At 41.7% G+C, this 26,790-nt stretch overlaps 1 protein-coding gene across 11 annotated transcripts in view; it reads left to right on the forward strand.

Annotated features, from left to right (window-relative positions):
* Nucleotides 1–26,790, forward strand: part of ZMIZ1 (zinc finger MIZ-type containing 1) — a 307,061-nt gene that overhangs the window by 208,304 nt on the left and 71,967 nt on the right. The window contains exon 1 of one of the 11 annotated variants that reach the window (XM_026855136.1): nucleotides 402–550. The exons of 9 other annotated variants lie outside the window; for them this stretch is intronic. The gene's annotated coding sequence lies outside the window, so the exon portion shown is untranslated. Of the gene's footprint in view, nucleotides 1–401; nucleotides 551–899; nucleotides 1,121–26,790 lie in introns of those variants that run through there. One more of the 11 variants, XM_026855137.1, reaches the window with a different exon arrangement.

Below are 26,790 nucleotides of genomic sequence, written 5' to 3' on the forward strand. Positions count from 1 at the left end.
CGGAAGGAAACTCCCGGCCGCCGGGGGCCGCCCGCCCTGGGCGCTGCTCTGCCGCCGAGGCTGCTCTGGACGCTAATTAGTATGACTAGTTTGATGGATTTAGTCAACAGCATTCAGCAAACAGGGTAGGGGGGAAACAAGTGTGTAAGATTTCCCAAATCTAAGGACTTTAAAGCCCCAGTGCCCTTAATGGTCTGTTATGTGGACTCGAACAAGTGTTACTTCCAATTAATTGATCGAGGGGATTTATTTTAGTATTTTGGTTGGATGCCAGAGACAGAGGCTTTGTCCTAGCGTTTTAAGCACCACCCCTCCTTGCAAGTTTGAAATGTGAGCTGCCTGGGTGTTTTTTTTTCCCTCCTCTCTCTTTCTCTTCCTTCTGGCAAAGTGGCTGCGCGCGCGCGCGTGTGTGTGTGTGTGTGTGTGTGTGCGCGCGCGCGCGCGCGTGCGTGCATGAGTATGAGAGGAGGGAGAGGTGTAATGGGAAAGCAAGAGATGGATCACTAGAGGCAGAAAAGAAAACCATCAATATCAGTAACATGCAGCTGAGGTGAGATTTTTCTGAGTGTTTGATTTTCTTAAAACCCTTTCAGAAGATGCAAAGCAGCCTTCTGCCGTGCTGTGTGCCGAAGACGTACTCCTAAGCAATGTCACAGGGATGCTTACATGGATATTGCTGTTTTAGGTCTGTTCGCGTACGTGTGAAGTTTTAAAGCTTAACCTGATTCTCTTTATTGTCTCTAGAGGGTTGTAGCTTGAGCACAAATAGCCTGTTGGCAAGTACGGCATGAGCCCATTAGCAAGACTCCATCTGTGATTGGTTTTGCCTGGAAACCGGGAGACAAGCAATGAATAATTGATGTGTGTTGTGCAGTAGCTGGACAGGCAAAGAGGAGAGAGAGAGGCAGAAACAGAGCAGGGTGCCCTCAGAAGGGGGAGAGCGAACAAGCTTGGAAATAGCTACTGGCTGCCTTGTGCTGAGATGAAGGCAACCCCGGCTGTCTTTGTTCTGCACTGGCTGCTTTCTGCCTAGAAGTGTTTGCAGACATATGTGGCCTCTCTCCGGCGCGGAGGGGGAGCGGAGGCGGACCGGCCTTCCTGAATGACATGTAACTTGTGGGTGAGTTGGGGGGCGGGGGGTCGTGCATGTGCAAGCGGGGACGCCTGTGCCTGTGTGTGTGCGCGCTCCAGCGTGTGTGTGTGTGTGTGTGTGTGTGTGTGCGCGCGCGCGCGCGCGCCCGCGCGGGGGTGCATTGTGGGTAAGGTGGTGTGCGGCGGCCGGGGGGTGCTGGCCAGGGGCTGCCCCAGAGGAGGGCCGGATGGCTAATTTAGCTGGACTTCACCGTATCTTTATTTTAGGGGGTGAACCGTTTAGATTTTACAAGAATCTTGATTATTGTATCTGCAATCATAAAGCCAAAAGGCAACGGCAATTATCAGTGGCATTTTCTCCAACTTTAGCCTGTCTGGCCCTGTCAGAACGTGATGAGCTGTTCAGCGAACAGCAATGACAATACTGCTGCCACCATTTCATTTCTGCTCTCTTTAGAAAGACCTTGCCATGCAGAACTCAGATCTGTGGCAAGTGGTTTCAAAGAAGATCCTGAAAAAGTATTAGTATCAATGCCAGTCATGGGTATTCAGGTTGACAAGTTTTTTGCCCCTTGTGTTGACAGGTGTCTTGTTTATCTCTTTGCCAGTGTAAAAGCTAGAAAGATTGTTTAATTTGCATACCATTTATGGAGTTCTCAAAAAGTTTTGAACTAGTGATGCCAGACTGGAACTTGGCGTGTTGGTTTATTTTTTGGTTTAGTTACACAGATTAAAGCAAATAATAACTTTAACTTAAAACTGAATAAAATTAAATATATTAATGTACAGTAAAAATAAAATGCAGGGCATCTATAGAGCTTCAGTGTTTGCAACTCAGACATTGACAGCATGGTGCGTTGCGGGAACAGACTTGCCATTGTATGTAGCAGCTCTTCGATCAGTAAAATCCCTGCATAAGGTGAAACAGACTTTGCCTAAAGTAATGTCCTCAGTGATCCTGTGTCCACTGAAGCCAAAACAAGTGTTGACTTAAATCATAAGAACTACTTCCCTTGAGCTCAGGTGAGCCCATGATAAGATCTGGTTGAAAAACCCTTAGTATCTGTTGACTTTTGATGAGATAAATGCTCTCTTGTAGACAGATCTCTGGGGTCAACTGGCCAGTTTGAACCTGTGTTTATGACAACAACTTATCTTTGCTCATAAAACTGCAGATGATGATGATGTTTGTTGTGCAAATCTGTTAGATTTTGGAGAGAAAAGTTACTGTGGAGACCAGTTTCTTTCAGGAAGTCATGTCTCAATCAAGTTAAGCTAACCAAGTCATTAGTCTGGGATGAAACAATTAGCATGGCTGAAACACTACCTGGAAATGGAAGTATGTAAAATTAAGATCCAGCTGAAATTGCTCTAAGTTGCCTAATATTTCCTTTAATTTTTCCTCAGGTTAGAACTTTATTACAGTTATATTGATAAAGTAATTATCAGCAGCTAATCATGCGTAGAAGTAGAAGCTTCTCTCAGTCAAGCAAAAGCATGTTTCCTCTGTGCTGTCGCCAATCCGCTTAGCAGGATTTTGTTCCCCTTTTTGATTAGCACTTAAATCAAGATGGCAGCTGAGGTGTAGTAGAACTTGCAAACAAGTGTTTGGTTTTATGCAAATCTACTTCAGAAGAACTTGGTCAGTAACGCTTCAGTTTGAGTTTAAGCAGTGTTACCAAAGGCTCAGTTTTGAATTTAAGATGAAAATTTTGATGTAAAAACCCACTTAATTTTATTCCCATCCACCCCACTTTTACCCTTCTGGAGGAGCCATCAGAAAATCTCTGGGGAAATAATGTCTGCAAATGCAGTGGTATTTCGCTAGTGAAGAAGTCATCTGAATGTGCAAGGTACAGTGTCATGGTAGCAATTGAAAATATGATCACGAGAGGTTTGAAACTTCGTTTTAAATCTTTAATCTTATACAGATTGTAGTAGAATGGGTGCAAATGTCAAATCTGTGCACACCAGTGTTTCATTGGTCCTGGCAGAAGTGTTCCTGTGTTCATACTTAGTGAAACACATGCACTCTTAGGGGCATTACTTGTTCCTGAAAGTAGCATTTAGTCCTGGAACCCTTATTGTTGCTCCAGGAACACCGGGGGAAGCTTGTCCCCTCGTAGTGCACAGGGACCAGCTGTTGGTTACAAAGCAAAGAAGAGGGTGCAAACCAACAATGAGAGAATAATGGAGGATACTTTGGGCTCAATTAATAAACAATTTGTTGTTGTAGTAACAGGTACTGTATTAATTACAGTGAGATAATTTAGAGAGAATGGTCTGGCAAAACAGGCCTTCTGTTGCTGTAAAGGTTAATATAGCAATCTAGCCCCCCAAAACTCTCCAGTTACAAGATGTGTAACTAAGACAAGAGAACAGTGTTTCTCTATGTTACAATGTTAGCTGAGGACACAGAAGTTCCCATGTCATCCTCAGTTGTCACTGGTGCTATGTAAAACGCAAGCTGCTTTCTCATCACCAGGACACCAGCAAAAGGGATATTACTGATCAACAGCAGCGAGAAATCATACTAGAGTGCAGCCAACAGGAAACTCACTCTGTGGGATTTTACAATTGTGATTTATTTTTTTTCTCTCACAATAAAAGGCAGAACGTTATATTAAATGGCAAAAGAGCTAGCTAGTCAGGGAAGGAGCTAGCCAGGGGAACACAAATAAATCCAAAACCTTACCATGTGTAACATTGCTAAAATGATGTTCCAGAGGTCTCAATGAAGATGCTCTCTGGTTTTGTTCCTTTCGGTTAGAACAGACTGCCACAGGAAATACCTTCCTCTGAGGCTGCTCTTGCAAGTGGAACTTCTGTTTTGTCTTGGGTGGAACAAGCAGAAGCAGCTGCTGTTGTTAACAGACTGCCGTGAAACTGCTTGTAAGCAGATAGACAGAAAGCTGCTTTCCTTTTGCTCAAGGAAAAAAATTAAAAGGTGGGGAAAAGTGGCTTCCTCCCTGCGCTGCTCAGCTATTACTGCATTGTAGTTCAGAGCTATCCAACCTAGAGCTGGGTCATCTAATTGGTGTGTCAGAAACCTAGCTGGGCCATGTGGATAGCAGTGCAGGCTGAGTGGATGGTTTACTACTTCCGATACCTTGCAGGGTACAGCATATGGTGCAGCATAGATGTATCCTGGGGGTTTTAAAAATACTGCTTTAACAAATGATCCCATTGCCTGTCCTCTAAATTTCCTAGAGTTTGCTGTGGGCAGTTTTTCTTCTACTGCCTTTCCAGAAGAAACCAGAAAGTTCTGTGAAAAACACTATACATGGCATCTGTTTCACTGTAGTGTGGAGTTACAGATGGGTTTTTTTGAGCAACCAAACCAAACATCTTTATAAAACCAGGTAAAATTTAACACACTAGAAAAAAAATATTGTGTTAATATCTCTTGACTCTTCTAAAAGTTGATGAAAGATGAAAGTTCCACTAGGTATACCTGCTTCTAAAATGCTTTAGCAAAAGGATATTTAGGTATATAAAACAGTTGTTCAAGAAGTAACTAAAAGTCAACTTCTTCAGTATTGGAATAATTTGAAGTTAGTGACAAAACCTGTTAAACTAGAACGTAAAAGGAAGAACTAGCCTTCAGATGAAACGGATGTTTCAATAATTATCAGAGATACACCAGTGCATGATAAAGCAAAGCAGTAATAGGCTTTAAGGCATGGTGCAGAGTGCATATCCTTTCATCATCAATAAGAAAGCAGCCAGCCAGTCTGGCACGCGCATAGGCTCTTCCTCTGCAGATTCAATACAGAGACAAGCCCAGAAAGAACACGACAGGTTATTTTTCCCATTTTAAATTGGAAGTTCCCTGAAGAATTTTCTCCTTAAAATCAAGACAAGGTGTAGTTTTAAAATAAAATGAGTGACTCTGGGACAGTAGTTACTTCAGCAGTGTGGAAGGCTGCCACTCAGTATACCTATAATAAATAATATACATTTCTCCAGTTCTTGACCTGGATCATTCTCCAATGTCTTGCATTCTCTGGAGTGTGTTACTAATACTGATTCTTAGCTTGCTGAGACTCATTCTGTTGACAGTAATCCAGTGTGACCAATGGCAGTTTTACCTATTCCAGGAAAAAAAGTTAGTTTTGTTCTCAGTCGTCTTTATTAGTACCAATAAAATGTTCAGACACCTAGCTAAGCTTCTAATTCTTGTTTATTATAACTGAAGTACAGCTCTCACCAGTTTGACAAATAACATTTAACGTTTATCAACTTGTAATCCTCTTAATTGAATTTTCTTATTAGTAGTTGGTGTTCTTTTTACCTCCTGAGTGCCACTTACACCTCTTAAATCCTTTAAATTTCAGGAGGTAGGCAAGCTGGACTCCTGTCTGTGTTGACATCCTGTAAGCAAACAAAAACCCAGAATTGTTGGTAAATACAAGACTGTTAGAAAGCTATTTAAATATAATGTTATAGTACCTGGATGGGTTCCTTCTTTCACATGCTTATCATTAAAACTATTTTTGCACTGGATTTTCAAAATCATTCTGACCTAACTTAGTCACAAATTAAGGAAGTAGAGCTTCAACAGAAGCAGAACTAGGGCAACCTGGGATGCTCATAAAATCACTCCCTTACTTATTTTTGGGTATATTTTATTACTTCAAGCCCAAGAAGCTAACAGTGAGCTAATAGGAGATTATCATGTGATTCTTTTCAGTACTCAGCTAGCTCTGCTGACCAGCTTTACTAACCTGTTGTTTTAGTGGTTTAATATATTTGACAATTTATTAACAACCTTATTTCTGCATTAGTAGTAGGAAAAGAAAAAATACTGTGGATTTTTTTGCCACTTATTTATTGCCACTTACTTACCCATATTCTAGCCAGACTTCAAAGAAATTGTTAAAAGTGCTGAAACTGTGCTTAGAAGAAGAAAGAGGGGAAATTCAGAATGTTGGTATTTGTCTTCCCAAGTCACTGTTACACGTGATGGAGCCTGGCTTTCCTGGAGATGGCTGAACCCCTGCCTGCCGGTGGGAAGTGGTGAATGAATTCCTTGTTTTGCTTTGCTTGCATGTGTGGCTTTTGCTTTCCCTATGAAACAGTCTTTATTGCAACCCACAAGTTTTCTCACTGTTATCCTTCCAATTCTGTCCCCCATCCTACTAGGAGGGGAGGAGTAAGCAAGCGGCTGGGTGGTGCTTAGTTGCTGGCTGAGGTTAGACCACAATATGGGGTCTACTGTGGATACTTCTCAATGTTCTTGTTTTGCTGCTGCCCATAGCTTTAATTCCAGCCTTCCTGCTCAGACAGATGTGCCACAGGGTTGTGTCACACCCTTTGTGGTTTTGGTAAGTTTGATAATACCTTAGTGAACTTTGACTCTGTAACTGGGATTCTGTCCAGATTTGTCTATTAGCTCTGATTTATAATGCGTGTTTGACAGTGAGCCTGGCTGTCATGTTTGGTTGTGTGTAAAAACTCTTCCTATCCTAGGTATAATAAAATGGCATATTTTTGGAAGTAAGCACCAGTCGTTCGTGTTCCTACATATCTTTTCATCCATATGCATTCCTACTGTTTTTCTAGCAGTAGGACAATTGAGGGGTTAGTCTGGAAGAAACTTCTAAACCATGTTGCCTTCTTGCAAATAGACCATCACAAATTGTCCTGTTCCAGTCAGTTTTCCAAATGGCTATATATGTTTTCTAACTATTCCTCAGGGTGGAAATACTGTAATTTTTTAATTGACCGATTTACCTGGAAGATCCTTAAAGTGACTACCTAAAGTAATTTGTGGCTGTCAAGCAACACGCTTCATTAGGCAAAAGTTGCATTAGAATCAGGTTAAAACCAGAAACATTAATGTAGCTTAGTCCATTACAAACAAAAGATTTTAATCTTTTTACTAAATTACTTTATGGCTTGTGAATATACTTTTAAGCTCTTTGAAAAACAGAAGCATAGATGGTCCTTGTTTATTTGTGTTTCTGGTTTTAATATGAGGGTAACCTTCTTTTGAACATGCAATTAAGCTTCTGTCTGTTATTATTTGTGGCTCCTTGTATCATTTTCACAGCAAAATGACCCAGCAGATGGTGTTTGAGCAGAAAGAGGAGATAGCCAGTGTCTGGCTTCTTGAAGAAGTGTTTGAGATGGTGAACTATGAGGCCCAAGTGATTTTACTTGTAAGGAATACGTTTAATACATGATGACCCACAGTTTTCACCCTTCCATACACATTTCTACATTTAGTGAGACCAGTATGTTGGCTTTCTGGCTTGCCTGACATTCAGCAAGCCTCTTCTTTGTCTCTACATCTATAAAAAATATCAGGGGGGATTTATTCTCTCATAGAGAGAGATTTAGACATGGAGAGTTAGCTGATCATTAGTATGTAATACCCCGTAATCTTGGGTTATGTATTTTGCAATAAGAAGAACACATGATACAGTTTATAATTTCTGCTAAATTGAGTGGGGTATAAGAGATCAGAAAAAGGAAGTTTTAAAATACCATCTTAAGTGTTGACTTAAAATGGCTTACTTAAAGCACTCACAAATCACTTTGCAAAGGCAAAAATGTCCTTCTTTTTAAATGACTGTAATCTAAAATGTTGTAGAGAGCTAAATGATTTATTGATGTCTATTTCTGAGGCATTTACCTGCACCTGTGGCCAGCCCATTCCATTTATTTTGGCTTGCTGACAAATTAGCAAGCTATTCGTATGTCAGATTTGGTCAGTAGTCAACTCCCTCCCCCTTACATATTGAACAGCTTTTAATTTAATTGTTAGTGGTGTTGGCAATTTATTAGCCAGATAGATGTCACTCAGAGGAGTTCTTTTTAAAAAAAGAAAAGAAAAACCTAAAGAATTTTTGTGGCTATTCTCATAGTACCTTATAGAAGAGAGTATGCAGAGCAATTTCCAAGCCTTTTCCACACACAGACAGTGATCTGCAATACCTTCCTTTCCATTAAATAGTTTGGAATGTGAAATAACTAGGTTTTATATATAATGACTGGAATAAGGTTAACTGTGATTATGGCCATTGTCACTGTATCTAGACACCTTTAAGGAGTAAGCAATCAAAATTACATTGTTGGTGATGCAACTGCATAAATGTGTTGCATAAATACTCAAGGAGAGTTGAAGTGCGCATTGCCACCTGCAGTGATTACACCACTGTTCTTGAATAAGTTTTGCAGGGGGATTTAAGACACATTTACTGTATCTTGCTCAATTGTTTCAACTGTTGGCTTAGATCCTTATCACGGTGAGGATCTGAGTACTGCTTTTCCAAGTCAGAATGCTGTACTGTTTCACAGAGACAATTGCAGTTTGCCTGACCTTGCTGCCTGGATGTCTCCTGCCTTGCAACTCCTCTGTGGCACTACTGCAGCTACTGGATGCTACTGGCTGCACAGCAGCTACCAGTATTTCCCAGCTGAAGAGGACTAGTGAAAAATCTATTGTATGGGTATGTTTTGCTAACCTCAATTAATCCGATCTTGCACTTGATGAATTTTAAGTAACATATGAAATTTGGACTTTGATATTGCAAAGAGGATTTTCATTTCATGTGAGCATGCCCAGTGCTGGCTGTCCTGGACACCTGATTCTGCTAGGGCTCCCTGGGATTGCAGTTGGTGGAAAGACCCAACTATTTTTTCTCCTCTCAAACAGTGCCATGATTGCTACTTAGCATTGTTGGCACTGTAAATCTTGAAATGTTTTATGGTCTTACATCTACTTAACCTTTAACGTTTTCTGTCAACATCTATCATGACCTGGTGGCCTATGGTTAGTAAAATGTGCCCTTGCAGGCTGCCAGATACTGTAATGGAATTAGGCCTTTAAAATTATCAGACCTGTCAAAGGGGTGTATAATCCTGTGAGAGCTTTAAGTGGTTTCTTACCTCCACTCGAACACATATTTGACCTGGTTGAAGGGCTTTTTTCTTGCTTGTTTTATTTTTAATTCCTATTAATACTTTTGAAGGGTGGAGGGGGTGGAGAAAAGAATATGTTTCCTTGGCATCTTTATGGGGAGTCTTCTCAGTTCTGTTACAGATGTCTTATTTTTTGGCTTCTTTTCTGTCTTGCACTTGTAGATTAAGCTCTGCAGATATTGTAGTGGGAACTTGTTCCCTTACATAAGGGAATAAGGACACTTCATTATGTGCGTTATTCAGTCAGTGTGCATTGACAGCTGACACAAGTCAGGAGAGAATGTCAGGCTCGCTCAGGGGTGGTTGGACTCAGCATGTAGTGCTCACAGAAGGTGCAGAACCAACACCTCTGGAAACAAATGTCTTCTTCAGAGCAAGCCTGGGAAGGAAAGTAACACACTGCACAGTTAGTCATATTTACCACCTCTGTGTTTTATCCTGAGCAGAGGATAGTACTAGAGATATGATTTACCTTTTGCTAGTTAGTTTTCAGTTACCTGTGGAAATGCTGAAAGCAGTTTTGTAGCACCTTGGTGGTCTCCCTGTGGTTATAACACAGTGCCTGGTGGTCTGAGACCATGAGAGTTTCTGTAATGTTTCTGAATTGAGAGACAGTACATGTGTCATATCCAATAGAAACTTAAACATGTGATAGAGGAGGTGATTTGACCATGTCATGCACAGCCTTTAGCTGAGTTCGGCAAATCATCTTATCTGAGCCTGTTTCCTGAGTCCCACTTTAGAGCAGTTTCCCTATTGTTGCATCTGAGCTGTTTCCTTCAAATTATTGCAAGTTGTTAATACTGCTTTTTGTGGTTAAAGGGTGATCTGACTTTGGCTTCTGAAGTAGTGCCATGCTGACTCAGTTTCTTACCACCAGCAAGGTGAGGAAAGAGAATAAAGCTAATAAAATACTGCTGTTCAAAAATATGTCTTGTTTGAGACCTTATACACAAGTGATAGAGGGAAGTACAGTGCAGCCATTTCATTTGCAAGGAAAATACCTTCTATTACAGAGATTTTTTTTACATTTACATTGTTCTCAAATAGCACAGTCAAGAAAGGTAAAAGAAAATGTGGTTCCTGATACTAAATTGTGTGTAGGCATTAGTCCCATAAATTAAAATAATTGGGAAAAAAAAGTTTGGATTGTTTGACATGACATTAACTGGGATAGATACTGCAAGAAATTGGCCTCTGAGACAAATACCCATCCTCCAGGAAAATTAATTCCTGTTTTATTTTTTAGAACAATTGCACTCAATAGTAAATCCTGAGCTGGAATGCTTCAAAATCCTGACCCTGCTACAGTTATAGGTGTACTTCTCTTTGCTTTGGTGTACAAATCTCAAGAATCTCTCAGGGTCCCCACTGTACTAAGCAAGAAGAGGTGGAGATGTAGGAATAAAATCAGGCATCAGGCAGTCCTGGAAAGTGTCATGAGATTGGCTGTCCCATCTGATCCAAGAGCTTGAGTATATTGACAGCTAATATTTTTACTTCAGGACAGTCTAGTGAATGATCTCATCAGCTGTTTCTAGCAGATGCAAAAATTATGAGCTTGTGGTAGCAAGACAGACATTACACTGTTTTCTGTGCTTGTGATACAAGTGACAGGCATGTCATCAACAGTTTTCTTTTTGAATAAAATTGTCCACAGCATTTTGTAAAGGTTCAAAGGAGATTGGAATTAATTGCTTAGTGAAGGGAGAGGAGAGGACCCCTCCCAGGCAGTAGCTGCATATTGGTGAAAATTTTGGATTTTTTCTGGCTCCTGGGAAAATGTTTTAAAGGTTGTATAGTTGTCTTAAGAGGAAGTACCTGAACTGTTGTTATTTCTACTTTCATGGCAAAGACATAACAGATTGGAAAAAATTGGGAGCAATGAACGTCTCTTTTCAGTACTCACTGTTGTTTATTTAGGTGGATGACAAAGACCTCAGATACCTAATTTTTAATAGGTTTTTATTAAACAGCAAGGAAGAAGCAGTTTAACAGTAAGGCAAGCAGCTTTCCACAGTGGCCAGATTCGTCAGTCCTGATTCTCTGCAGCGTTTTTAGTGTCAAGTCAAGCAAACTGATGCAGATCGCTGGAAAACGGGACCTCTGTTAATGCTGAGGTTATTTAATCCTCAGTGTTGATTCTCAGTTGTGATGGCTTCTGTAACCAGTGTGTTTACTTTGGGCTTCCTACTTCTCAATTATCTCTCTTGTAGCAGAGCACATGTGCCTAACACTGAGTTTGCCTAAGTCATCCAAAATACTGGGTGATAGATACATTATTTGAAATACACATTTGGTTTTCCAGCCACTTAATCAGTTTGAGGATATACAAATTGCAAAAGGTGTCAGGGTGACCCAAAGCAGACTGAAATGAGGAAATTTATTTGAATGAGGCAGAGCCTGATCATAAAACAATACTGTATGCGTTAAACATTTCTTGTTTTAGTGAAGTCCTAGGTAGTAGTCCGACTATTTCCTCTTCAGCTCAATTCTGACTGCTTTCAACTGTGCCATATAATGGCACTTTCCCCTAACATTGCCTCACTTTTTGCTTCTATGCCTGCATTTGTGCAGTACCCTGACTGTCAAAATGTCTGACTGCAATATGAAAGTTAATGTCTTAGTGTGAAAGTAATATTTATTATTCATTGTCTTTACACTGAAATGTGTCTGTATTTGTTGATCTTCACAAAGCATGTCAAACAGCTGATAATTTTTCAAAAGTCTCACTTTAAATACTGCTTGTTACCTTAAACTGAAGGCTAATTGTGGTGCTTGGTTTTCTATCAGTGGAATTTCCATCAACCACCCTTCTAATTTATGATATTTCAAGACAGTTTCACTAAGTATTTGGCAAATTTTTCAAAGTCTTCTTCAGAGGACTTTAGATTGTTAACAGACTAAGACATTTCTAAATTTTTGACCAGTTGTCACCATCTAAAACAGGAGTCTACAGTTGAGTTTCCCCATATGTATTTTCATTGTTTGTTTAATCTGTTTTGAGATCAGTTTTGCATCAATCAAGGACCCTAGGGTAAAGGAAAAAAAAAAAATCTAAATGGCTCTCTCCAGAAGCTTCTGCTGCAGATTTCATTGATGATTAAGATATTTCTGGCCTGTCCTTAACTCCCCTTTTTCTTCCTAATTACACTAGAGATTGAAGATTGTGTTACATACTGCATGAGTTGTAATATCTACATATGCCAGTAATGACTCAAGCAGCAAAATAATCCATAATCAGATTTCCTCCAATTATTGTAATTTCTCCCTCAAAAGATGGAAGATAGCTCTACCTGTGTAGGAAATAGAATAGACCTGTGTTCTGGTTTGACAGTACTGTAAATAAGTGGGGGAAAAGAGGAAAAAGAGAGAGAAGAAAAGGTTGCCAAACCAACAATTCTCTGGTAATTGTGGAATTGCTGATGTTTTAAATTGAAGTTAAACTTCAGCTGCTATAAATTAGCAATCAGACTGGTAATTTCTGCCTACCTTGTACAACCCCTTCAAATTTTCCCACAGAGCCGCATATGCTTTTTTTGGTAATCTCAGATGTGAAAATTTACCTACTCTCCACTGAACTTCAGTTTTACATGATGGGAAAAGCATGCACCTTTTGGAAGATAGTTTGTTGCCTGGTTTCAGTGATTTCTCTGAAACCTGGAAGAAAGTCATTAAGCTATTATAAGAAGTTTCGTGGAGTGAGGATGAGATCACCTGAAGTGAGATCTACACATAAAACTTGTGTGAGCATGGAAATGTCAAACACAGTCAATAAGACTGTGCTTATTTACAACTCTCAATACAGGCAAAAGTGCTAGTGTAAGTATAGTTCTACAACAAAAATCGCCTTTTGCTGATGCAGCTTGTTTCACTCTAGGAATTAGTATAAGCTGTAAACTAGCAAGATCACTTGTCGTTGCTGATACAAATTGTATTTGCAATAGGCACATATATCAAACTTTTTGAGGGTGGTTGTGCTGGCAGAATATTTATTGCAGTTGCAACAAGGAATGGAAGAGGCAAGAAACATACTTCTGGAAGTAGCTACGTCTCTTACTGCTTATATGAACTTTCCAACCTTTTCACTAAGCACCATTTTCTGGGAAATGTTCTGTTGCTATCTCACACTGTGTATTCAAACTCAGATTGTGCCTTTAGTTTGTCATTGTAGTTCATATGAAAACATATTGGTAGTTATATTGGTTTAGGCCCTGCTGGGATTGGAGGCCACATTGCTGTTGTCTCTCCCCCACCCTTGGACACAAATAGGGCACAAACCCTGGGTTAAAATAAGAAGAAATTTAATACAACAGTGTGATAAACAATCTGAACAACAACAGTAGCAATGATAACAACAGTAAACAGTAATAACAGTGAACAAGACAAAAGATATACAGAGAAATACCGCAATGGTTTACAGACAGCTCGCTCGCGATGCTTCCTGCCACAAAAGCCACACAGGAAAAGCTTCCCGTGCTGCCCCAACATACCTGAAGTCAACATGGTATGAATAACCTGGCTGGAGATACCTTCCTCCTCCCTGCTGGGGAAATTTAACCCTATCCTAGCTGAACCAGGACATAATCCACCCCTTTATACCATCTGCATCATGTCCAGCTGCCATTTAGCAGTTAACAATAACAAAATAACAATTTAAAAAGGCACAGCATAATTCATGGGATGTTCTCACCCAGAATCAAGTCCCCCTGTGGTATGCATCGGACCTCTCCATGGTCCTGCATCACCCACCAGGTACACCCAGGTCCTTGAGCAAAAGCAATCCCATGGATGGGTTTGCCTCTACCTTTGCCTGGCGCAGGACAAACCAGACCATTTTCCCAAAGGTATTCCTCATGCGCACCACAGGGACTTTATCCCCATCTACAGCACTTGGAGGTCTCGACTGAGCCGGGCCAGCTCGACTGGCAGATCCTCTTGTGTTGACTAGCCAGGTGGCCTTTGCTAGATGCATGTCCCGGTCTTGAAGGTCCCACCTCCCAGTGCTTTCAATGTGGTTTTTAACAGTCCATTGTAGCGCTCAATATTCCCAGAGGCTGGTGCGTGGTAGGGGATATGGTAGACCGACTCGATGCCGTGTTCTTCTGCCCAGGCATTTATGAGGTTGTTTCGGAAGTGGGTCCCGTTGTTTGACTCAGTTCTCTCTGGGGTGCCGTGTCGCCACAGGACTTGGGTTTCAAGGCCTAGGATGGTGTTCTGGACAGTGGCGTGAGGTGCTGGGTGCGTTTCCAGCCATCCAGTGGTTACTTCCACCATTGCGAGTACATGATGCTTCCTCTGGCAGGTCTGTGGCAGTGTGATGTAGTCGATCTGTCAGGCCTCTCCATATCTGTATTTTAGCCATCGCTCTCCATTTCACTGGGGCTTCACCTGCTTGGCATGTTTGATTGTAGCACACGTCTCACATCTGTGGATTATCTCTGCAATGATGTCAGTAGTGAGGTCGACCCCTCGATCTCAAGCCCACCTGTATGTTGCATCTCTACCTTGGTGGCCCGAGGTCTCATGGGCCCACCGGGCTATGAACAGTTCACCTTTGCGCTGCCAGTCCAAGTCCACCTGAGCCACTCTAATCTTAGCAGCTTGGTCTGCCTGCGGGTTGTGTCGATGTTCATCAGTGGCCCGACTCTTGGGTACACGGGCACCCACATGGTGCACCTTCACAATGAGGTTTTCCACACGAGCTGCAATGTCCTGCCATACTTCAGCAGCCCAGACGGTTTTACCCTTACTTTGCCAGTTGCTCTGTTTCCATTGCTGCAACCATTTCCACAGGGTATTTGCCACCACCCACGAGTCGGTGTAGAGTTAGAGGCTCGGCCACTTTTCCCGCTCAGCAATATCCAAAGCAAGCTGGATGGCTTTCACCTCTGCAAACTGGCTCGATTCACCCTGTCCCTCAGCAGCTTCAGTGATCAGTCGTGTGGGACTCCATAGAGCAGCCTTCCATCGTTGATGTTTTCCCACAATACGACAAGATCCATCAGTGAACAGGGCATATCGCTTCTCCTCATCCGGCAGCTCGTTATATGGTGGGGCCTCCTTAGCACGTGTCACCTTCTATTCTGGTGACATCCCAGAATCTTTGCTCTCTGGCCAGTTCATGATCACTTCTAATATCCCTGGGCGGCTGGGGTTCCCTATTCGAGCCCGTTGTGTTATCAGTGCAACCCATTTACTCCACATGGCATCTGTTGCATGATGTGTGGAGGAGGCCTTTCCTTTGAACATCCACCCCAGCACCGGCAGTTGGGGTGCCAGGAGGAGCTGTGTTTCAGTGACGACCACTTCTGAGGCAGCCCGAACTCCTTCGTACATTGCCAGTATCTCCTTTTCAGTTGGTGTATAATTAGCTTCAGAGCCTTTGTATCCCCGGCTCCAAAAGCCTAGAGGTCGGCCTCGGGTCTCCCCAGGTGCTCTCTGCCAGAGGCTCCAGGTAGGGCCATTCTACCCGGCTGCGGTGTAGAGCATGTTCTTAACCTCCTGCCCTTCCCGGACTGGCCCGAGGGCTACTGCTTGGGCAATCTCCCATTTAATTTGTTCAAGGGATTGTTGCTGCTCAGGGCCCGATTCAAAATCGTTCTTCTTAGGGGTTCCATGGTACAGAGGGCTCACAATCAGGCTGTAGTTCGGGATGTGCAGCCTCCAGAACCCCACAGCACTCAGGAAAGACTGAGTCTCCTTTTTAGAGGTTGGTGGGGCCATGGCTGTTATCTTGTTTATCACCTCCACTGGGATGTGGCGACGCCCATCTTGCCATTTTATCCCTAGGAATTGAATTTCCCTTGCAGGCCCCTTAACTTCCTTTTGCTTAATGGCAAATCCAGCCTTCAGGAGGATTTCAATTATCTTCTTCCCTTTCTCAAAGACTTCCTCAGCTGTATCCCCCCATACAATGATGTCATCAATATACTGCAGGTGTTCTGGAGCCCCACCTTTCTCCAGTGCAGTATGGACCAGTCCATGGCAAATGGTGGAGCTGTGGTTCCACCCCTGGGGCAATCGATTCCAGGTGTACTGGATGCCTCTCCAAGTGAACGCAAACTGTGGCCTGCACTCTGGCGCTATCGGAATGGAGAAGAACGCGTTAGCAATGTCATTCGTATCATACCACTTGGCTGCCTTCGACTCCAATTCATACTGGAGCTCTAGCATGTCCGGCACTGCAGCACTCATTGCTGGCGTAACTTCATTCAGGCCACGGTAGTCCACAGTTAGCCTCCATTCACCATTAGGCTTTCTAACTGGCCATATAGGGCTGTTGAAGTGTGAGTGAGTTTTGCTGATCACCTTCTGGCTTTCTAGTTGACGGATCAGCTGATGGATGAGGACCAGGGAATCTCGGTTGGTGCAGTACTGCCACCAGTGCACCTTCTTGGTAGCAGTCAGCACGTGCGGTTCCTCAACCTCAAGCTGCCCCACCACTGAGGGATCCTCTGAGAGGCTGGGTAAGGTGGACAACTGTTCAACCTCCTCCAGGGCAGCTACACCAAAAGCCCACCGGTACCGTTTTGGGTCTTTGAAGTTCCCTCTCCTGAGATAGTCTATGCCCAGGATTCACGGGGCATCTGGGCCAGTCACAATGGGGTGCTAATGCCAGTCCTTCCCAGTCAGGCTCACTTCAGCTTCCAGTAGGGTCAGCTGTTGGGATCCCCCTTTCACTCCGGAGATGCAAATGGATTCAACCCCACTGTAGCTCGATGGCATCAGGGTGCACTGTGCACCAGTGTCCACCAAAGCCTTATATTCTTGTGGGTCTGATGTGCCAGGCCATTGGATCCACACTGTCCAGTAAATCCGATTATCCCTTTCCTCCACCTATCTGGAGGCAGGGCCCCTCTAATCCTGCTCATCATCACTCACTTGTAAGAATGATTTACTGGTCCCCTCAAGAAGGTCAGACATAACGTTGGCCATTCTATTCTCTCTGGGGGATTTCCAACTGGACACTGGAGCTGCGCTTTTCTTGGAGGACTCACCTTTTGTGATGGTCTTCCCTTTCAGCTGCTCTACTCGTGCAGCTAGGGCGGCAGTGGGCTGTCCATCCCACCTCCTCATGTTTTCTCCATGGTCACGGAGGAAAAACCACAGGGTGCCTCGTGGTGTGTACCTTCTGCTGCCTTTCTCTTGGGTGGGGAAACGTTTACTTCCAGTGGCTGAGACATCAGCCCGTGCAGGTGGAACGAAGGACATGTCCTTTTCCACTTTCTGGGCCCTCTGAGAGTTTCTCCACAGCTGAAACCCAGGAATGTTGAGATGAGGGGAGATTTCCCTCATATTGCCGGAGCTTGCCAACCACTCCATCCACTGTTAGAGTCTGGGTGTCTGTCTACCAGGACACTATTGGCAATGCTTTCGAATGTGCCTCTGGTGAACTCTTCAGGAACTTTCATCACATCAGGTGTATGCAGGGGGCCTGATCTGGGTCCATGGGTGACTGCTCATCATTCAGATCACCATAGTTCATATCAAACACAGCCAGTTCCCTGAGATTCTGGATGCCTTTCTCAATGTTGGTCCATTTGCTTAGCTGACATAGGATATCATCCTTGTAGGGGTGCCTCTCCCTTACACTGAGCAGGAGTCACCTCCAAAGGCTGAGGGTTTGAGTCTGTTTCCTTATTTCCTTATCAATGCCAGCATCCTTGGCCAAAGATCCCAGCTGCTTGGCCTCTCTCCCCTCCATTTCAAAAGCACTGGCTCCACTGTCCCAGCATCGAAGCAGCCAGGTGCAAATCTGCTCACCTCCCAGGCGGCCAAAATCTCTCCGCATATCTCGTAGCTCAGTCGGGGATAGAGATCGGATGACCACCACTGGCCCTTCCTCCTGTTCCCATGCTGGACCTGGCTCATCCCCATGCCCCACTTTGCGAACTGACTTTCTGGTATATTTTGTTTTCTGTATCGGGTCAACTGACACTGGCACTTGGCTGTCTCTCTGGCTCAGCTGCTGTGCTGGTGGAGGTGACTGAGACTGACTCTGCCTGTCCCCCCGGCCCAGCTGCTGTACCAGTAACTTAACTCTCAGATCTTGTAGCCCTTTCTCCCCCTTGAGGGCAGTGGGTGGTATTAAAGAGGGCAGGGTATGCATGGGCAAGTCCCCAACGCATTGCAGTGAGTTTGTGTCTCCTGGGTTTTGCCAGCTTGATAACACACCCTTTCTAAGCACTCCGCCAGTTTTTAAGGGCTCTGCATTTGTTCAGGAGTGAAATTCCAAAGCATTGGAGGTGCCCACCGACTCAGGCCTTTGCCCATGTTTTCCCACACCCCTTGCCACTCACTATTATCTAGCCTTGGGACAGATTTCCGGGCACTGATATTGTTAGAGAAGTGCCTCATGACCAAAACTGAAATCAGGCAGGTATTCAGAAAGCATTGTGCCACAATCACACTGGCCTGCAGGCTCCAAGAATAATTGCAACTCTCAAACACCGAGAGGATCTCTTCCCCTGGCTCACCCATAGAGGGGGTGAGACCCCTAACAAAAGCCCAGGCAGCAAACAGGTACCGGCCCACCCTCACAAACATTGATACAAATGCATTACAAGCAGTCAGTAGCCAGTATAACAGCATAAGACCCTTTATACATTTTCCACCGACAGCAAACACCAGCACTGGGAACACACAGTAGATATAAGGAATAATCCAGCCCCACCACACAAGCAAGTGGCCAGCATTGCAAACATTTTCTTATCAAACAATACAAATACAAACAGAAAAATTACACCTAACAGATTGCTCTAACACACTCTAGTCAGGGTCTGTCCCTTTTTGATTCTTGTTTCAACCTTCTTGTACCCCACTTTGGTGCACCAAAAAAGCCTGTGCTGGTTTAAGCTCTGCCGGAGACCACGTTGCCGTTGTCCCTCCCCCACCCTTGGACACAAGTAGGGCACAAACCCCGGGTTAAAATAAGACTAAATTTAATATAACAGTGTAATAAACAATCTGAACAACAACAGTAGCAATGATAACAACAATATACAGTAATAACAGTGAACAAGACAAAAGATATACAGAGAAATACCGTAATGGACACAGCCAGCCCGCGCCTTCTTTCCCGTCACCAAAGCCACAAAGGAAAAAGTTCCCACACTCCTGTGTCTGACTGGCTGGAGATCCCTTCCCCCTCTCTGCTGGGGAAACTTAACCCTATCCTAGCTGAACCAGGACAGTAGTTTATAAGGTTAGTTGAGGGGTATGTTCTAGCAAATCTGTTTCCAACGACTGGATATTCTTCCATATCTCCCTCTGAAATAGTCCTCTTCCCCATAGCATCACATTGTGTCATGGATAACATGAGTAACAGTCAACCTGCCTAGTCTGTAGGGGAAAAATACTGAAGGGGGAAAAAAAGCTGACTTTTAAAGGTTGGTAAGCAGTTGAACTGCACCAAAACATTATACGCTATTTCATGAGCATCTTCTTGGTATTATGGAAATATATAAATAAAGCTTTACTCTTTGAGAGGCATTTTTAGGATCAGTCTGACACAGCCCTATACATAATTTGGAGGCTTCAGTGTGTAAAGGACTTGATCCCACCCTGAGTTTCATGTTAAAAGAGCTATCAAAGAAATTATGAACTTAAGTGTGCTTTGACTTTATTGACAGCAGCATCTTCCATATTCTTCACTGAATTTGCAGTTGCCTGAAACTGTTGACCAAAATACATCCCTAACTCTCTTGCTCTTTCAGCAATCTCAGCTGTGTTTCCTTTGATAATTTACTGAAGAAGCAGTTTAGCCTAGTTTCAGTATAAAAATACTCTAGCTCTGAGTAAAAACTGTTTTTCATATACTCCTAAGGCTGCTTGGGTTTTTTTGCTCTTCCATGCAGTGACCTACCCTTTGGAAAGAAATTGGAACTTGCCAGAGCAAGGGATATTTGCAACGTGAGCAACTCCTGTCTAAACCACATCTATGAGCTTTTTTGTAAATGAATTAAAATGCAGTTATGCCTTTTACACCAAAATTGATGTGGTCCATTGTTTCCAGCCAAATGGTCAACTGTATTTGGAAGATCTGTTCAAAGATAAGTATTGCTGCTGGTCTTCTTTTTTCAGTGTCAGTTTGCTTTTGTAGAAATGTGGTCGTTTATTTTTCTACTTATCTTTTGACAAATGAACCAGTATTTGGATGCAATGACAATAACATGGGACAACCTCTCTACATATTCTGGCAATTTAAGTGTAATAATTATTTCTAGCATTTGATAATAGCTTGTCTGGAATATCATGTTTAGCCTCTTTAAATATCTTATTAAACCACCAGTAATGGATTATTGATGTTACAGTTAAGTGAATCCAACCCATAAAGTGATGATCCAGTGATTAACCAACCCGCTACCCAAGGTGGGGCTAGGATTCATCCTCATGTGGAGCCAGTTTGCAGAGTGGTGTACTTTCCCTACCTGGGGAAGCCTGTGCAGGCAGGGAGCCACAATGCAAGTTACTTCGGTTATTTTGCTGAGGGTAGTTTTTCCATTTGAAAATTAATCATGTTTTCACCTGCATGCTGGTTACTTGAATTTAGAGTAAAACCAGTAATTTGTTTTGGTTTTAATCATTATAGAATTCAGCTGTTTATCATAAACAGAATTATTTAATTTCTGTTAATTAGTATTAAAAGTTTCTATTTTCATTGGAACAGAAAAACTAGGAGGATGTAAATTCAGGTAAAACCTTACAGCTGCAGTCCTACAAAAAGCTCAGGTTAGGTGAAATGCATTCAGGATTAGGACCTGCTGTGTGTGAGTAGCCAGCAATAGCAGTCCTGATCTCCACACACTGCTTCACTGAAATGACACACTCTGACCCTCTCTTATTCTCCCTCTTGGAGGAGATATCTTTTCTCTATGCAGAAAGGTTGGGTCTGTCAGGAGGAAAGAAAGTTGTGTGGTCTCTTTGGCCTGCATAACTCAAGGTGCTGTTAGTAATCTAATTACAAAATAAAGACAGCTGAATAAACAGCTAGATCATCCAAAACATAAGCAGAATAGTTTAAGTCCACCAACATAGGAATAATAAAATGCCAGCACACAAACTCTGGTAAGCAGTACAACTGAATCTGATGTCAGTCAGGGTGAGAAAGAATTCCCTAAGTTAAAAGTATTAGGTACAGGTGAGGGGAGAATCAAGTGTCTGATAGCAATATTGAAGTTCAGATGTGCTTTTGGCTTTACAAGCTTATACTTGGCAAGAGTGTTTATAGCTTTGAAAAGTTCAGCTAACAAAACCTTCAAATAATTGAAGTATGAAGTGATAGGAAAAGTTTGTCTTGAGTTTGAGAACAGGTTTTCAAGATTTCTTTCTTGCTCGGGGAAGGGGCTGGCCAATGTTATGGTATATCTGTGTGTGTAGGCAGATGAGTGTATGTACCTGCCTGACTTTCCTGCATGACAGCTGTACCCATTGGTGTACATTTGCTACCTCAGTATCTCTGGTGCCATATGTTATTTTTCTTTAAATAAAAAGGTATATAATAGTTAGGACAGATGTGAATAGCAAAATGGTGTAAGCAGAGGAATGTTTGGAACAAGACTCAAATGATTACTCTTGACACGAGTAGCCTTAACCAGTTTATGACAGAACTGAATTAGTACATTCTGTATGGTTCCTTTCACTGTTGCTGTCAATGGAAGGGAATCTTTAATCAACTTGTAATTTTAGTTTCTGTCTGCTTATGACTCACTGGTGTTTGTAATTCCATCCTTCTTGAGCTTAGTGGCTTGTATATTGCTTACTAATATGCTTCAGGAGTATTGCAGATTAGTTTTATAGACGGTCTAGTCAGTCTCCACAGTGGAGAGGCTCATACAACTGTTTTTGTTTTGTTTAATTTAATTTCACCAGTATAGACTTATTGAGGTAAATACTTTCTTGAAACGCCTTAGAAGACAATGGTATTAAAAGCATCAGATATAAACATGATGGAATTAGCATTAAATTACAGTGAAACAGCAGCTGGAAATGTAATCGTGTAGACAGCTACTTTATAGCAAGAAATCCAAAAGCAGTTATGTGGTATATTGTCGAGTTACAGATTTTACACAAAAAGATAACCAGGAGTGTGTCAGAAGATTGGGAGGGGTAGGAAACCCCCCTTCGAGTCTGCAGTGGAGAGGTGTAGTTTCCTCTATCAGGGAGGAGTTCTTTGATTTCTAGTTTATTTCTGAAGTCTAGAAGGTTATTCTTGTTTACAGAAGAGTGTCTTTGAAAACAGTGTCTACTGTTATGAATGGGATTTTCATTATTTGCTACCTGCATTTGATTTCTCTTTCTTCCCCAACCCTTGGTGTTAATGAGCCTTAGTTCACATTAGTTTCCTATTCTCATAATATGTTTTAGATGAGGCAGTTTTAAGATTAAGGAGGATAAATGAGGAACCTTAAAAAGGCCTTTTTATATAAAGTTGCTTATCAGAGATTGATTCCCACATTGATAACATAAGGTAGGGATTTATTACACAAACACAGTTCTAGATTACCTTCTCCATGACTGGTTTTAACCTGATTTGTTGCTGCTGCTTGTGTATTTACACTTCTTAAGGTATTAGGAGGAAATAGTGTATTGTAAATAAAATCAGAAGGCAATTTAGTATACACCTTAGCATCAGTTGCTAGGAAGATAGAAGAATAGTTCCACTGGCCCAATTCAACACAATTTTGAAACAGCAATACTGTGTGAGTTCGCTGGGAGAAAGTAGGGAAATCCCAGATGAGCCAAGAAAACTTCTGGGTGAATTTGCTATGGGATTCTCTGCTTACTATCCCACTTGGCTTTCCGGGGTAGAGCATGAAGTTAAGCTCTGCACCTTGGTGTATCCTTCTCAATGAGCTGCAGTGGTTAAATGGCCCAGTCAAGTCCTCATGCCTACCACAGGAAGCATACGCATGTGAAACTGGGGGTGCAGAGGGGGGCAGGAAAGAGTCAGGAAAGCCTGACACAAAAGTCTGTACTTCTGCTCTTCCCAGAAACCAAAGGGTTGCTTTGTGATGGGTAGTGTAAGCATTCTTGGCCCTAGAAAAGTAGTTGGAATCCTACATAGCAGATAAAATCCCATCCTTGTGGTAGTTGATGAGGTTTTGCCATTCTCCTGAGCATACTCAAGACTTTATCAGATAGAAGAGTTCATTTTCCTGTACTTGTTTCTTCCATGCCCCATAAATGAAAGAGAAACTATTGAATAAATAGTCTCTCTTGAATTCATGTGATTTTTAGTTCTGACATGATAGATAACAACTCCTGATACACATTTCATAATTCAACCTTTAGGTTTAAAGTGCTGCCTCAGATGTGAAAATGAACTAAGCATATTATCAATGAGACCTGCATATACCTCTTGTCTTTTGGACGTCTAATCTCTATGCATCATCGTGTTTCCTTCTTCACATTCTGTTACATTTTTATGAGCTTCATCAGAACTGTAAAGCAGAAGCTGTTTTCATGTAGATGGTTTTTATGGTGACTAAACACTGGAGAAAGGAAAACAAATAATTGTCCCAATACACATATTGACTGAGATAAACAGATTGATTTAAAATGCACTGCTCCATTGCTTTGTATAGGCAGCAGGTTTGTATGATTCAGTTCTTATTTTCTGGCCTTCAGTTTGCTAATTCTGATTTTTCAGCTTGTCATTTTTTTGAGCTAAGACTTGTTGCATTGTTAACTAATACAAGAAGTTTGTATGTGTTGCTTTCATTGTGCATGTAAACAATGAATAGAATCATTAGGTAAGAATAATTGCTGGGTCTTTTTTGATGTTAGTAATCCCACATTTGAGAAGATGACTCTTTCTTCCACTTTTGATCTTAGACGTCACATGTGACAAATGTATGAAACTTGCTATACTTCTAAGAACAAGAAGTAATGTTTAATGTCCATTTATGTCATTTATCTTTTCTAATGTCAGTGAGCACATGTACATATAAATGCTTAATTTTTGGGATCTACTCTGTTGTTGGCTTCATAAATACCTTGTAGCAGGGATTTCAGTGAACTTGATTGTTTGAGCTTTGAGAAAGACAAAACTAGCAGTAGTAAAAAATACGTATTAATTTCTGAATACTAGTAACAATTTTGAAACTTTTTCTGTCAAATATATCTTTTCCATGAAGCTTGATGTTTCTATATTCCTCCTTTCATCAGTAATACAGTTTTTTACTGTTCACTCATTCACATGTCTTCATCTTTCTTCAGTCATATTTGCTGATCTGTTAACTGTTTGCTTAGCTTTTTAAGGCAAAGAAACCAAAACTATATACTATATTCCACTGAACAGTAAGCCTTTGAATTAAGTAGCAATACTGCCATTTCTTTCTCACCTTCCACCTTTCTATTTCCTATCATATATTGATGATTTAATGTAGTTTTTTACAGTGGCATGCCCCTATCCTAAAAGGCTGTACAAGTTTAGAACCTACTCACATTTTAAACTGGTGCAAATGGTTATATTCATCAAAACAGAGTACATGGGTGCCACACTACATTTTTTTCTATTTTATTTTTTCTCCATATTGTCTTTTTCTATCCCAGAAATGTGCCATCTGTAAATTCTGTCATCTTATTTTCAAATTCTTTTCTCAGAGACCAGGTGAATATGTTAAACACGTTTAATTTTTGACGTGATTTTGATCCCCTTTGCATGTTAATCGTTTGTCATATTGAGAACTGTTGATTCTGTTTGTCTTTCCGTTAAGCAGTTCCAAGTGGATGAAGCACTGGCTGCTGAGTTTCTTGATAGTCTGTTACCAGGGGCTTGTCCAAGGCTCTTCAAAAGGGCAGTTGAGTTACATGAACAAGCTTCACTTCAGGCATGTCTTCACTGACACCTTCAAAGAACTGTCCTGGTTTACCTCTGTTGTATGTTTACTTACATGTCTCTGGGTATTAAATTAAGGTTAACTGATCTGAGACCCTTTAAACTGGGACTCAGCACACTTCAGATGTTTCACTGTTAAAGAAAGCAGTAAGATTAAATGGCCAGCTGATCTGTGCACTATGAAGAAGGACAGTACTACTTGTTACTGTTGCTTGTGCTGTTGCCAATGCAGAGTTAAGTAATTTATATCCTCTAGAATTGTAAGGCACATGGTAAATTGGAGCTCTTGTCTGGTGCTGTAACTGTCCATATTAACAAATATTAATTGGTGCACCTCTCCTTGAACAAACTTTTCAGATGTCAAGTTCATAAGACTCAGATTTTGTGTTGGCAATAAAAGCCTTGCAGACAAAGCAAAAGCAGGGATTTTGCTGACATTCTAGTCCAAGTCAGCTGTCTGCCCCTGTGCTCTGTTTTTATAAATACAGTACATGGCCTCACAATCCAGCGGATCAACAACGTCAGTTTGAGAAAGCAGATCAAGGAGAAAGTATTGTCTGCCTGCTGTTTGCACCATGCTGGATAGATGGACTCTAGTTATGTTGCCTGTGTGGGATGATTTTTTTTTTTTTAATTCATCATGCTCTACTGTAGGCATTTACACAAAGGATGCTTTTAAATGAGTAATGAGTGCTTTCCTGTTTGGCAGTTGGTTAAACTGAACTTTATGTCACAGTTCTTTACGATTCACCATACAAGACCTAAAATATTCAAGACTGGTAGGGGGGCAAAAAGCTCTGTCTGGCTCATGCTGTTTCTCGGAAAAGGGAGCCTTGGGGAGGGGGGGAAACCCTGCAAAGGCCTACAAATTATGCAGTGTTCTTTCTGTCCATGAATAGTTTCTCTTGTGAGTGAATGAGGCTGTATTTTTGGACTCGCAGACAAAGCAACTTTTGCTACAACTGGCTTTCCTCCACAGCACATTTTCTGTGCTTATTCTATTTATTTTTATTATTTTAAAAATATAATGATAGACAGCCTGAAAGTGATGGGAGGGCCTGAGTCAAATATCCAGCGTCCACTTAGTCTTGTCTATAGTAGTATTGCAGATCATCTTCCTGGGCAGCAAGGCTCCACTGAGCCTCTCAAGCAGACAGCCTCTTTGTTTTGCAGAAATTTCATTCTCTGGCTTTTCATCTCCCTATTGGAACTGCCTCATGCTTTACACTAAAGGTCAAAAGCTCAAACAAATTCAGATTTCAGACTGTTGTTCTCTACCTTTTATTGCACATTGTAAATAATGCTCTAAAATGGTAAGGTTTCATCCCGAATTAAGATCATTAATGTAAGACACACACTCAACTCCTTTAACTGTGTGGCCCTCTGTGACCTCAGGACCTAATTTGAAACATCGGTTTGAAATATGAAGCCAGTGGAGATCTGGTAGAGGGTACCAGCTTGATTAGCTTCAATTGTATTTCATCCTGCTATTTATTCTAGGTATGAATTCACACTTTTGTGGTTTATCCTACCCAACTTTCATGTGGGAATAAAGCAATTTATGGGCAGATCTTGTGAGTATTCGTTTTTAACTTTAAAAAAGCATGTGCAGTAAAATCTAATAAAATGACAGAATTTACGGGCCTTTATAGAACACGTCTGATGTAATCTGTTTTTAACAGCAGGGTGTTCTAATAGCTATTAAAACAAGTATGTGTTTATCAATTTCAGTATGGTTATACAAGCTTTGCCAATAATTTCTGAAGACATCTGCATTGCAAAGTCCAGTTTCCTGAGCTGTAAAAATTAAAAGATATCTCACAAAAAAATTAAAATAACTTGTTAAAAGTGAAAGTAGCAATCCAATAAGTTGAGGCAACTTAAAATACATTTTATTACAACTAAGAGACCCCTCTTGCACAGTA

Source organism: Athene cunicularia (genome assembly GCF_003259725.1).
Source record: "Athene cunicularia isolate RWA chromosome 9 unlocalized genomic scaffold, athCun1 chr9_part1, whole genome shotgun sequence".
NCBI classification, from domain to species: Eukaryota; Metazoa; Chordata; class Aves; order Strigiformes; family Strigidae; genus Athene; species Athene cunicularia.